Genomic DNA, 14,698 nt, shown 5'->3' on the forward strand with positions numbered 1-14,698 from the left:
CCCAGGACCACCCTTTGTCCCCAGGGCTTATTGTGACACCATGGGGATCTCCCTTGTCCCCAGGGCCCATTGTGACATCCCACGACCCCCCTTTGTCCCCAGTGCTATTGTGAAATCCTGGGGACCCCTTTTGTCCCCAGGGCCCATTGTGACACCATGGGGAACCCCTTTGTCACTGGGGGCCATTGTGACATTCCAGGATTCCACTTTGTCCCCAGGGTTCGTTCTGACACCTTGGGGACTCCCATTGTCCCCAGGGCCCATTGTGACATCCTGGGCAACCCCATTGTCCCCAGGGCCCATTGTGACATCTGGGGGACGCCCTTGTCCCCAGGACCCATCGTGGCACCACGGGGACCCTCCTTGTCACTTGGGCCCATTGTGATACCATGGGGACGCCCCCCTTTCTCCCCAGTGCCCATTGTGACATGCTGCGGACCCCCCTTTGTCCCCAGGGCCCATTGTGACCTTCAGGGGACCCACCATTGTCCTCAGGGCCCATTGTGAGGTCCCAGGACCCCCCATTGTCCCCAGGGTCCAATGTGACATCCTCGGCACGCCCTTGTCCACAGGGTCCATTGTGACTCTATGGGGACCCCCCCTTGTGCCCAGGGCCCATTGTGACACCGTGGGTACCACCCTTGTCCCCAGGGCTCATTGTGACATCCCAGGACCCCCCATTGTCCCCAGGGCCCATTGTGACATCCCAGGACCCCCCTTTGTCCCCATGGCCCATTGTGATATTCAGGGGACCCCCCTTGTCCCCAGGGCCCATTCTGACACCGTGGGGACCCCCTTTGTCCCCAGGGCCCATTGTGACATCCTGGGGACCCCCTTTGACTCAAGACTTCATTGTGACATCCTGGGGTCCCCCCTTGTCCTCAGGGTCCATTGTGACAGCCCAGGACCTTACATTGTCCCCGGGGCCCATTGTGATATCTGGGGGACCCCCTTGTTCCCAAGGCCCATTGTGACATCCTGGGGACCCCCCCTTGTCCCCAGGGCCCATTGTGACATCCCAGGACCCCCCATTGTCCCCAGGGCCCATTGTGACATCCTTGGCACGCCCTTGTCCCCAGGGCCCATTGTGACATCCTGGGGACCCCCCCTTCTCCCCAGGGCCCATTGTGACGTCCCAGGACCCCCCATTGTCCCCAGGGCCCATTGTGACATCCTGGGGATCCCTCCTTGTCCCCAGGGCCCATTGTGATGTCCCAGGACCCCCCATTGTCCCCAGGGCCCATTGTGACATCCTCGGCACCCCCTTGTCCCCAGGGCCCATTGTGACATTCAGGGGACCCCTCTTTGTCCCCAGGGCCCATTGTGACATCCTGGGGACCCCCCCTTGTCCCCAGGGCCCATTGTGACATCCTGGGGACCCCCCCTTGTCCCCAGGGCCCATTGTGACGTCCCAGGACCCCCCATTGTCCCCAGGGCCCATTGTGACATCCTGGGGATCCCTCCTTGTCCGCAGGGCCCATTGTGACGTCCCAGGACCCCCCATTGTCCCCAGGACCTATTGTGACATTCAGGGGACCCCCTTTGTCACTGGGGCCCATTGTGACACCATGGAGACCCCCGCTTGTCCTCAGGGTCCATTGTGACATCCTGGGCACCCCCCATTTTCCCCAGGACCCATTGTGACATCCTGGCCATCCCCTTCCTCCCAGGGCCCATTGTGGCACCATGGGGACACCCCCTTTGTCCCCAGGGCCCATTGTGACATCCCAGGACCCCCCTTTGTCCCCAGGGCCCATTGTAGCACCATGGGGACCCCCTTTGACCCCAGGGCCCATTGTGGCACTATGGCAACCCCTTTTGTCCCCAGGGCCCATTGTGACATTCTTGGACCCCACTTTGTCCCCAGGGCCTATTGTGACACCATGGGGATCCCTCCTTGTCACTGGGGACCCATTATGACACCATGGGGACCCCCCTTGTCCTCAGGACTCATTCTCACATCCTGGACACCCCGCATTGTCCCCAGGGCCCATTGTGACATCCACTGCACCCCCTTGTCCCCAGGGCCCATTTTGACATTCAGGGGACCCCTCTTTGTCCCCAGGGCCCATTGTGACATCCTGGGGACTCCCCCTTGTCCCCAGGGCCCATTGTGACGTCCCAGGACCCCCCATTGTCCCCAGGGCCCATTGTGACATCCTGTGGATCCCTCCTTGTCCCCAGGGCCCATTGTGACGTCCCAGGACCCCCCATTGTCCCCAGGGCCCATTGTGATATGCTGGGGAGCCCTCTTTGTCCCCAGGGCCCATTTTGAAATTCAGGGGACCCCAACTTGTCCTCAGGGCCCATTCTGATATCCTGGGGACACTCTTTGTCCCCAGGGCCCATTGTGACATCCCAGGACCGCCTGTTGTCCCCAGGGCCCATTGTGACATCCTGGGGACCCCATTGCCACCAGAGCCCATTGTGATATCCTGGTGACCACCCTTTGTCCCCAGGGCCCATTGTGATATCCTGAGGACCGCCCTTTGTCCCCAGGGCCCATTGTGACGTCCCAGGACCCCCCATTGTCCCCAGGGCCCATTATGACATTCAGGGGCCCCCGTTTGTCATTGGGGCCCATTGTGAGATCCCAGGACCCCACATTGTCCCAAGGGCCCATTGTGACTTTCAGGAGACTCCACTTGTCCCCAGGACCCATTGTGACACTATAGGGACCCCCCCTTGTACCCAGTGCCCATTGTGACACCGTGGGTACCACCCTTGTCCGCAGGGCCCATTGTGACATCCTGGGGACACCCCCTTGTCCCCAGGGCCCATTGTGACATCCTGGGGATCCCTCCTTGTCCCCAGGGCCCATTGTGACGTCCCAGGACCCCCCATTGTCCCCAGGACCCATTGTAACATTCAGGGGACCCCCTTTGTCACTGGGGCCCATTGTGAAATCCCAGGACCCCACATTGTCCCCAGGGCCCATTGTGACATCCTGGGGACCCCCCCTTTGTCCCCAGTGCCCATTGTGACATCCTGCGGACCCCCCTTTGTCCCCAGGGCCCATTTTGACATTCAGGGGACCCACCATTGTCCTCAGGGCCCATTGTGAGGTCCCAGGACCCCCCATTGTCCCCAGGGCCCATTGTGACATCCTCGGCACCCCCTTGTCCCCAGGGTCCATTGTGACACTATGGGGACCCCCCCTTGTGCCCAGGGCCCATTGTGACACCGTGGGTACCACCCTTGTCTGCAGGGCTCATTGTGACATCCCAGGACCCCCCATTGTCCCCAGGGCCCATTGTGACATTCAGGAGACCCCCCTTGTCCCCAGGGCCCACTCTGATACCGTGGGGACCCCCTTTGTCCCCAGAGCCCATTGTGACATGCTGGGGACGTTCTTTGTCCCCAGGGCCCATTGTGACATCCTGGGGACCCTCCTTGTCCCCAGAGCCCATTGTGACATCCAGGGGACCCCCTTTGTCCCCAGGGCCCATTGTGGCACCATAGGGACCCCCTTTGTCACTGGGGCCCATTCTGACATCCCAGGACCCCCCCTGGTCCCCAGGGCCCATTGTGACATCCTGGGGACCCCCTTTGTCACAAGACTTCATTGTGACATCCTGGGGACCCCCCTTGTCCTCAGGGTCCATTGTGACAGCCCAGGACCTTACATTGTCCCCAGGGCCCATTGTGATATCTGGGGGACCCCCTTGTTCCCAAGGCCCATTGTGACATCCTGGGGACCCCCCCTTGTCCCCAGGGCCCATTGTGACATCCCAGGACCTTACTTTGTCCCCAGGGCCCATTGTGACATCCTGGGGACCCCCCCTTGTCCCCAGGGCCCATTGTGACGTCCCAGGACCCCCCATTGTCCCCAGGGCCCATTGTGACATCCTGGGGATCCCTCCTTGTCCCCAGGGCCCATTGTGACATCCCAGGACCCCCCATTGTCCCCAGGTCCCATTGTGACATCCTCTGCACCCCCTTGTCCCCAGGGCCCATTGTGACATCCTGGGGATCCCCCCTTGTCCCCAGGGCCCATTGTGACGTCCCAGGACCCCCCATTGTCCCCAGGGCCCGTTCTGACATTCAGGGGCCCCCGTTTGTCACTGGGGCCCATTGTGACATCCCAGGACCCCACTTGTCCCCAGGACCCATTGTGACACTATAGGGACCCCCCCTTGTGCCCAGTGACCATTGTGGCACCGTGGGTACCACCCTTGTCCCCAGGGCCCATTGTGACATCCTGGGAATCCCTCCTTGTCCCCAGGGCCCATCGTGACGTCCCAGGTCCCCCGTTTTCCCCAGGGCCCATTGTGACATCCTCGGCACCCCCTTGTCCCCAAGGCCCATTGTGACATTCAGGGGACCCCTCTTTGTCCCCAGGGCCCATTGTGACATCCTGGGGACCCCCCCTTGTTCCCAGGGCCCACTGTGACGTCCCACGACCCGCCATTGTCCCCAGGGCCCTGTGTGACATCCTGGGGTGCCCTCCTTGTCCCCAGGGCCCATTGTGACGTCCCAGGACCCCCCATTTTCCCCGGGGCCCATTGTGACATTCAGGGGCCCCCGTTTGTCACCAGGGCCCATTGTGACATCCCAGGACCCCACATTGTCCCCAGGGCCCATTGTGACTTTCAGGGGACCCCACTTGTCCCCAGGAACCATTGTGACACTATAGGGACCCCCCCTTGTACCCAGTGACCATTGTGACACCGTGAGTACCACCCTTGTCCCCAGGGCCCATTGTGACATCCTGGGAATCCCTCCTTGTCCCCAGGGCCCATTGTGACGTCCCAGGACCCCCCAGTGTCCCCGGGGCCCATTGTGACATTCAGGGGACCCCCTTTGTCACTGGGGCCCTTTGTGACATCCCAGGACCCCACATTGTCCCCAGGACCTATTGTGACATCCTGGGGACCCCACTTGTCCCCAGGACCCATTGTGACACTATGGGGACCCCCCCTTGTGCCCAGGGCCCATTTTGACACCGTCGACACCCGCCTTTGTCCCCAGAGCCCATTGTGACATCCAGGGGACCCCCTTTGTCCCCAGGGCGCATTGTGGCACCATGAGGACCCTCTTTGTCACTGGGGCCCATTGTGACATCCCAGGACCCCCCCTGGTCCCCAGGGCCCATTGTGACATCCGGGGGACCCCCTTGTCCCCAGGGCCCATTGTGACACCATGGGGTCCCACTTTGTCCCCAGGGCCCATTGAAATGTCCCAGGACCACCCTTTGTCCCCAGGGCTTATTGTGACACCATGGGGATCTCCCTTGTCCCCAGGGCCCATTGTGACATCCCACGACCCCCCTTTGTCCCCAGTGCTATTGTGAAATCCTGGGGACCCCTTTTGTCCCCAGGGCCCATTGTGGCACCATGGGGAACCCCTTTGTCACTGGGGGCCATTGTGACATTCCAGGATTCCACTTTGTCCCCAGGGTTCGTTCTGACACCTTGGGGACTCCCATTGTCCCCAGGGCCCATTGTGACATCCTGGGCAACCCCATTGTCCCCAGGGCCCATTGTGACATCTGGGGGACGCCCTTGTCCCCAGGACCCATCGTGGCACCGCGGGGACCCTCCTTGTCACTTGGGCCCATTGTGACACCATGGGGACGCCCCCCTTTCTCCCCAGTGCCCATTGTGACATGCTGCGGACCCCCCTTTGTCCCCAGGGCCCATTGTGACATTCAGGGGACCCACCATTGTCCTCAGGGCCCATTGTGAGGTCCCAGGACCCCCCATTGTCCCCAGGGTCCATTGTGACATCCTCGGCACCCCCTTGTCCCCAGGGTCCATTGTGACACTATGGGGACCCCCCCTTGTGCCCAGGGCCCATTGTGACACCGTGGGTACCACCCTTGTCTGCAGGGCTCATTGTGACATCCCAGGATCCCCCATTGTCCCCAGGGCCCATTGTGACATTCAGGGGACCCCCCTTGTCCCCAGGGCCCATTCTGACACCGTGGGGACCCCCTTTGTCTCCAGGGCCCATTGTGACATCCTGGGGACCCCCTTTGTCCCAAGACTTCATTGTGACATCCTGGGGTCCCCCCTTGTCCTCAGGGTCCATTGTGACAGCCCAGGACCTTACATTGTCCCCGGGGCCCATTGTGATATCTGGGGGACCCCCTTGTTCCCAAGGCCCATTGTGACATCCTGGGGACCCCCCCTTGTCCCCAGGGCCCATTGTGACATCCCAGGACCCCCCATTGTCCCCAGGGCCCATTGTGACATCCTCGGCACGCCCTTGTCCCCAGGGCCCATTGTGACATCCTGGGGATCCCTCCTTGTCCCCAGGGCCCATTGTGATGTCCCAGGACCCCCCATTGTCCCCAGGGCCGATTGTGACATCCTCTGCACCCCCTTGTCCCCAGGGCCCATTGTGACATTCAGGGGACCCCTCTTTGTCCCCAGGGCCCATTGTGACATCCTGGGGACCCCCCCTTGTCCCCAGGGCCCATTGTGACATCCTGGGGACCCCCCCTTGTCCCCAGGGCCCATTATGACGTCCCAGGACCCGCCATTGTCCCCAGGGCCCATTGTGACATCCTGGGGATCCCTCCTTGTCCGCAGGGCCCATTGTGACGTCCCAGGACCCCCCATTGTCTCCAGGACCTATTGTGACATTCAGGGGACCCCCTTTGTCACTGGGGCCCATTGTGACACCATGGAGACCCCCGCTTGTCCTCAGGGTGCATTGTGACATCCTGGGCACCCCCCATTTTCCCCAGGACCCATTGTGACATCCTGGCCATCCCCTTCCTCCCAGGGCCCATTGTGGCACCATGGGGACACCCCCTTTGTCCCCAGGGCCCATTGTGACATCCCAGGACCCCCCTTTGTCCCCAGGGCCCATTGTAGCACCATGGGGACCCCCTTTGACCCCAGGGCCCATTGTGGCACTATGGCAACCCCTTTTGTCCCCAGGGCCCATTGTGACATTCTTGGACCCCACTTTGTCCCCAGGGCCTATTGTGACACCATGGGGATCCCTCCTTGTCACTGGGGACCCATTATGACACCATGGGGACCCCCCTTGTCCTCAGGACTCATTCTCACATCCTGTACACCCCGCATTGTCCCCAGGGCCCATTGTGACATCCACTGCACCCCCTTGTCCCCAGGGCCCATTTTGACATTCAGGGGACCCCTCTTTGTCCCCAGGGCCCATTGTGACATCCTGGGGACTCCCCCTTGTCCCCAGGGCCCATTGTGACGTCCCAGGACCCCCCATTGTCCCCAGGGCCCATTGTGACATCCTGTGGATCCCTCCTTGTCCCCAGGGCCCATTGTGACGTCCCAGGACCCCCCATTGTCCCCAGGGCCCATTGTGATATGCTGGGGAGCCCTCTTTGTCCCCAGGGCCCATTTTGAAATTCAGGGGACCCCAACTTGTCCTCAGGGCCCATTCTGATATCCTGGGGACACTCTTTGTCCCCAGGGCCCATTGTGACATCCCAGGACCGCCTGTTGTCCCCAGGGCCCATTGTGACATCCTCGGCACCCCCTTGTCCCCAGGGTCCATTGTGACACTATGGGGACCCCCCCTTGTGCCCAGGGCCCATTGTGACACTGTGGGTACCACCCTTGCCTGCAGGGCTCATTGTGACATCCCAGGACCTCCCATTGTCCCCAGGGCCCATTGTGACATTCAGGGGACCCCCATGTCCGCAGGGCCCATTCTGATACTGTGGGGACCCCCTTTGTCCCCAGGGCCCATTGTGACATGCTGGGGATGCTCTTTGTCCCCAGGGCCAGTTGTGACATCCTGGGGACCCTCCTTGTCCCCAGAGCCCATTGTGACATCCAGGGGACCCCCTTTGTCCCCAGGGCCCATTGTGGCACCATAGGGACCCCCTTTGTCACTGGGGCCCATTGTGACATCCCAGGACCCCCCCTGGTCCCCAGGGCCCATTGTGACATCCTGGGGACCCCCGTTGTTCTCAGGGTCCATTGTGACAGCCCAGGACCTTACATTGTCCCCAGGGCCCATTGTGATATCTGGGGGACCCCCTTGTTCCCAAGGCCCATTGTGACATCCTGGGCACCCCCCCTTGTCCCCAGGGCCCATTGTGACATCCCAGGACCTTACTTTGTCCCCAGGGCCCATTGTGACATCCTGGGGACCCCCCCTTGTCCCCAGGGCCCATTGTGACGTCCCAGGACCCCCCATTGTCCCCAGGGCCCATTGTGACATCCTGGGGATGCCTCCTTGTCCCCAGGGTCCATTGTGACATCCCAGGACCCCCCATTGTCCCCAGGGCCCATTGTGACATCCTCTGCACTCCTTTGTCCCCAGGGCCCATTGTGACATTCAGGGGACCCCTCTTTGTCCCCAGGGCCCATTGTGACATCCTGGGGACCCCCCCTTGTCCCCAGGGCCCATTGTGATGTCCCAGGAACCCCCATTGTCCCCAGGACCCATTGTGACATCCTGGGGATCCCTCCTTGTCCCCAGGGCCCATTGTGACGTCCCAGGACCCCCCATTGTCCCCAGGACCTATTGTGACATTCAGGGGACCCCCTTTGTCACTGGGGCCCATTGTGACACCATGGAGACGCCCGCTTTTCCTCAGGGTCCATTGTGACATCCTGGGCACCCCCCATTTTCCCCAGGACCCATTGTGACATCCTGGCCACCCCCTTGCTCGCAGGGCCCGTTGTGGCACCATGGGGACACCCCCTTTGTCCCCAGGGCCCATTGTGACATCCCAGGACCCCCCTTTGACCCCAGGGCCCATTGTGGCACCATGGCAACCGCTATTGTCCCCAGGGCCTATTGTGACACCATGGGGATCCCTCCTTGTCACTGGGGACCCATTGTGACACCATGGGGACCCCGCCTTGTCCTCAGGACTCATTCTGACATCCTGGACGCCCCCCATTGTCCCCAGGGCCCATTGTGACATCCACTGCACCCCCTTGTCCCCAGGGCCCATTGTGACATTCAGGGGACCCCTCTTTGTCCCCAGGGCCCATTGTGACATCCTGGGGACCCCCCCTTGTCCCCAGGGCCCATTGAGATGTCCCAGGACCCCCCATTGTCCCCAGGGCCCATTGTGACATCCTGTGGATCCCTCCTTGTCCCCAGGGCCCATTGTGACGTCCCAGGACCCCCCATTGTCCCCAGGGCCCATTGTGATATGCTGGGGAGCCCTCTTTGTCCCCAGGGCCCATTGTGAAATTCAGGGGACCCCAACTTGTCCTCAGGGCCCATTCTGATATCCTGGGGACACTCTTTGTCCCCAGGGCCCATTGTGACATCCCAGGACCGCCTGTTGTCTTCAGGGCCCATTGTGACATCCTGGGGACCCCATTGTCCCAGAGCCCATTGTGATATCCTGGCGACCAGCCTTTGTCCCCAGGGCCCATTGTGATATCCTGAGGACCGCCCTTTGTCCCCAGGGCCCATTGTGACGTCCCAGGACCCCCCATTGTCCCCAGGACCCATTGTGACATTTTGGGAATCCCTCCTTGTCCCCAGGGCCCATTGTGACGTCCCAGGACCCCCCATTGTCCCCAGGACCCATTGTGACATTCAGGGGACCCCCTTTGTCATTGGGGCCCATTGTGAGATCCCAGGACCCCACATTGTCCCAAGGGCCCACTGTGACTTTCAGGGGACTCCACTTGTCCCCAGGACCCATTGTGACACTATAGGGACCCCCCCTTGTGCCCAGTGCCCATTGTGACACCGTGGGTACCACCCTTGTCCGCAGGGCCCATTGTGACATCTTGGGGACACCCCCTTGTCCCCAGGGCCCATTGTGACATTTTGGGAATCCCTCCTTGTCCCCAGGGCCCATTGTGACGTCCCAGGACCCCCCATTGTCCCCAGGACCCATTGTGACATTCAGGGGACCCCCTTTGTCACTGGGGCCCATTGTGAAATCCCAGGACCCCACATTGTCCCCAGGGCCCATTGTGACATCCTGGGCAACCCCATTGTCCCCAGGGCCCATTGTGACATCTGGGGGACGCCCTTGTCCCCAGGACCCATCGTGGCACCGCGGGGACCCTCCTTGTCACTTGGGCCCATTGTGACACCATGGGGACGCCCCCCTTTCTCCCCAGTGCCCATTGTGACATGCTGCGGACCCCCCTTTGTCCCCAGGGCCCATTGTGACATTCAGGGGACCCACCATTGTCCTCAGGGCCCATTGTGAGGTCCCAGGACCCCCCATTGTCCCCAGGGTCCATTGTGACATCCTCGGCACCCCCTTGTCCCCAGGGTCCATTGTGACACTATGGGGACCCCCCCTTGTGCCCAGGGCCCATTGTGACACCGTGGGTACCACCCTTGTCTGCAGGGCTCATTGTGACATCCCAGGATCCCCCATTGTCCCCAGGGCCCATTGTGACATTCAGGGGACCCCCCTTGTCCCCAGGGCCCATTCTGACACCGTGGGGACCCCCTTTGTCTCCAGGGCCCATTGTGACATCCTGGGGACCCCCTTTGTCCCAAGACTTCATTGTGACATCCTGGGGTCCCCCCTTGTCCTCAGGGTCCATTGTGACAGCCCAGGACCTTACATTGTCCCCGGGGCCCATTGTGATATCTGGGGGACCCCCTTGTTCCCAAGGCCCATTGTGACATCCTGGGGACCCCCCCTTGTCCCCAGGGCCCATTGTGACATCCCAGGACCCCCCATTGTCCCCAGGGCCCATTGTGACATCCTCGGCACGCCCTTGTCCCCAGGGCCCATTGTGACATCCTGGGGATCCCTCCTTGTCCCCAGGGCCCATTGTGATGTCCCAGGACCCCCCATTGTCCCCAGGGCCGATTGTGACATCCTCTGCACCCCCTTGTCCCCAGGGCCCATTGTGACATTCAGGGGACCCCTCTTTGTCCCCAGGGCCCATTGTGACATCCTGGGGACCCCCCCTTGTCCCCAGGGCCCATTGTGACATCCTGGGGACCCCCCCTTGTCCCCAGGGCCCATTATGACGTCCCAGGACCCGCCATTGTCCCCAGGGCCCATTGTGACATCCTGGGGATCCCTCCTTGTCCGCAGGGCCCATTGTGACGTCCCAGGACCCCCCATTGTCTCCAGGACCTATTGTGACATTCAGGGGACCCCCTTTGTCACTGGGGCCCATTGTGACACCATGGAGACCCCCGCTTGTCCTCAGGGTGCATTGTGACATCCTGGGCACCCCCCATTTTCCCCAGGACCCATTGTGACATCCTGGCCATCCCCTTCCTCCCAGGGCCCATTGTGGCACCATGGGGACACCCCCTTTGTCCCCAGGGCCCATTGTGACATCCCAGGACCCCCCTTTGTCCCCAGGGCCCATTGTAGCACCATGGGGACCCCCTTTGACCCCAGGGCCCATTGTGGCACTATGGCAACCCCTTTTGTCCCCAGGGCCCATTGTGACATTCTTGGACCCCACTTTGTCCCCAGGGCCTATTGTGACACCATGGGGATCCCTCCTTGTCACTGGGGACCCATTATGACACCATGGGGACCCCCCTTGTCCTCAGGACTCATTCTCACATCCTGTACACCCCGCATTGTCCCCAGGGCCCATTGTGACATCCACTGCACCCCCTTGTCCCCAGGGCCCATTTTGACATTCAGGGGACCCCTCTTTGTCCCCAGGGCCCATTGTGACATCCTGGGGACTCCCCCTTGTCCCCAGGGCCCATTGTGACGTCCCAGGACCCCCCATTGTCCCCAGGGCCCATTGTGACATCCTGTGGATCCCTCCTTGTCCCCAGGGCCCATTGTGACGTCCCAGGACCCCCCATTGTCCCCAGGGCCCATTGTGATATGCTGGGGAGCCCTCTTTGTCCCCAGGGCCCATTTTGAAATTCAGGGGACCCCAACTTGTCCTCAGGGCCCATTCTGATATCCTGGGGACACTCTTTGTCCCCAGGGCCCATTGTGACATCCCAGGACCGCCTGTTGTCCCCAGGGCCCATTGTGACATCCTCGGCACCCCCTTGTCCCCAGGGTCCATTGTGACACTATGGGGACCCCCCCTTGTGCCCAGGGCCCATTGTGACACTGTGGGTACCACCCTTGCCTGCAGGGCTCATTGTGACATCCCAGGACCTCCCATTGTCCCCAGGGCCCATTGTGACATTCAGGGGACCCCCATGTCCGCAGGGCCCATTCTGATACTGTGGGGACCCCCTTTGTCCCCAGGGCCCATTGTGACATGCTGGGGATGCTCTTTGTCCCCAGGGCCAGTTGTGACATCCTGGGGACCCTCCTTGTCCCCAGAGCCCATTGTGACATCCAGGGGACCCCCTTTGTCCCCAGGGCCCATTGTGGCACCATAGGGACCCCCTTTGTCACTGGGGCCCATTGTGACATCCCAGGACCCCCCCTGGTCCCCAGGGCCCATTGTGACATCCTGGGGACCCCCGTTGTTCTCAGGGTCCATTGTGACAGCCCAGGACCTTACATTGTCCCCAGGGCCCATTGTGATATCTGGGGGACCCCCTTGTTCCCAAGGCCCATTGTGACATCCTGGGCACCCCCCCTTGTCCCCAGGGCCCATTGTGACATCCCAGGACCTTACTTTGTCCCCAGGGCCCATTGTGACATCCTGGGGACCCCCCCTTGTCCCCAGGGCCCATTGTGACGTCCCAGGACCCCCCATTGTCCCCAGGGCCCATTGTGACATCCTGGGGATGCCTCCTTGTCCCCAGGGTCCATTGTGACATCCCAGGACCCCCCATTGTCCCCAGGGCCCATTGTGACATCCTCTGCACTCCTTTGTCCCCAGGGCCCATTGTGACATTCAGGGGACCCCTCTTTGTCCCCAGGGCCCATTGTGACATCCTGGGGACCCCCCCTTGTCCCCAGGGCCCATTGTGATGTCCCAGGAACCCCCATTGTCCCCAGGACCCATTGTGACATCCTGGGGATCCCTCCTTGTCCCCAGGGCCCATTGTGACGTCCCAGGACCCCCCATTGTCCCCAGGACCTATTGTGACATTCAGGGGACCCCCTTTGTCACTGGGGCCCATTGTGACACCATGGAGACGCCCGCTTTTCCTCAGGGTCCATTGTGACATCCTGGGCACCCCCCATTTTCCCCAGGACCCATTGTGACATCCTGGCCACCCCCTTGCTCGCAGGGCCCGTTGTGGCACCATGGGGACACCCCCTTTGTCCCCAGGGCCCATTGTGACATCCCAGGACCCCCCTTTGACCCCAGGGCCCATTGTGGCACCATGGCAACCGCTATTGTCCCCAGGGCCTATTGTGACACCATGGGGATCCCTCCTTGTCACTGGGCACCCATTGTGACACCATGGGGACCCCGCCTTGTCCTCAGGACTCATTCTGACATCCTGGACGCCCCCCATTGTCCCCAGGGCCCATTGTGACATCCACTGCACCCCCTTGTCCCCAGGGCCCATTGTGACATTCAGGGGACCCCTCTTTGTCCCCAGGGCCCATTGTGACATCCTGGGGACCCCCCCTTGTCCCCAGGGCCCATTGAGATGTCCCAGGACCCCCCATTGTCCCCAGGGCCCATTGTGACATCCTGTGGATCCCTCCTTGTCCCCAGGGCCCATTGTGACGTCCCAGGACCCCCCATTGTCCCCAGGGCCCATTGTGATATGCTGGGGAGCCCTCTTTGTCCCCAGGGCCCATTGTGAAATTCAGGGGACCCCAACTTGTCCTCAGGGCCCATTCTGATATCCTGGGGACACTCTTTGTCCCCAGGGCCCATTGTGACATCCCAGGACCGCCTGTTGTCTTCAGGGCCCATTGTGACATCCTGGGGACCCCATTGTCCCAGAGCCCATTGTGATATCCTGGCGACCAGCCTTTGTCCCCAGGGCCCATTGTGATATCCTGAGGACCGCCCTTTGTCCCCAGGGCCCATTGTGACGTCCCAGGACCCCCCATTGTCCCCAGGACCCATTGTGACATTTTGGGAATCCCTCCTTGTCCCCAGGGCCCATTGTGACGTCCCAGGACCCCCCATTGTCCCCAGGACCCATTGTGACATTCAGGGGACCCCCTTTGTCATTGGGGCCCATTGTGAGATCCCAGGACCCCACATTGTCCCAAGGGCCCACTGTGACTTTCAGGGGACTCCACTTGTCCCCAGGACCCATTGTGACACTATAGGGACCCCCCCTTGTGCCCAGTGCCCATTGTGACACCGTGGGTACCACCCTTGTCCGCAGGGCCCATTGTGACATCTTGGGGACACCCCCTTGTCCCCAGGGCCCATTGTGACATTTTGGGAATCCCTCCTTGTCCCCAGGGCCCATTGTGACGTCCCAGGACCCCCCATTGTCCCCAGGACCCATTGTGACATTCAGGGGACCCCCTTTGTCACTGGGGCCCATTGTGAAATCCCAGGACCCCACATTGTCCCCAGGGCCCATTGTGACATCCTGGGGACCCCCCCTTTGTCCCCAGAGCCCATTGTGACATCCTGCGGACCCCCCTTTGTCCCCAGGGCCCATTTTGACATTCAGGGGACCCACCATTGTCCTCAGGGCCCATTGTGAGGTCCCAGGACCCCCCATTGTCCCCAGGGCCCATTGTGACATCCTCGGCACCCCCTTGTCCCCAGGGTCCATTGTGACACTATGGGGACCCCCCCTTGTCCCAGGGCCCATTGTGACACTGTGGGTACCACCCTTGTCTGCAGGGCTCATTGTGACATCCCAGGACCCCCCATTGTCCCCAGGGCCCATTGTGACATTCAGGGGACCCCCCTTTGTCCCCAGGGCCCATTCTGATACCATGGGG

Source organism: Patagioenas fasciata, chromosome 33, assembly GCF_037038585.1.
Source record: "Patagioenas fasciata isolate bPatFas1 chromosome 33, bPatFas1.hap1, whole genome shotgun sequence".
In the NCBI taxonomy this organism is placed as follows: domain Eukaryota; kingdom Metazoa; phylum Chordata; class Aves; order Columbiformes; family Columbidae; genus Patagioenas; species Patagioenas fasciata.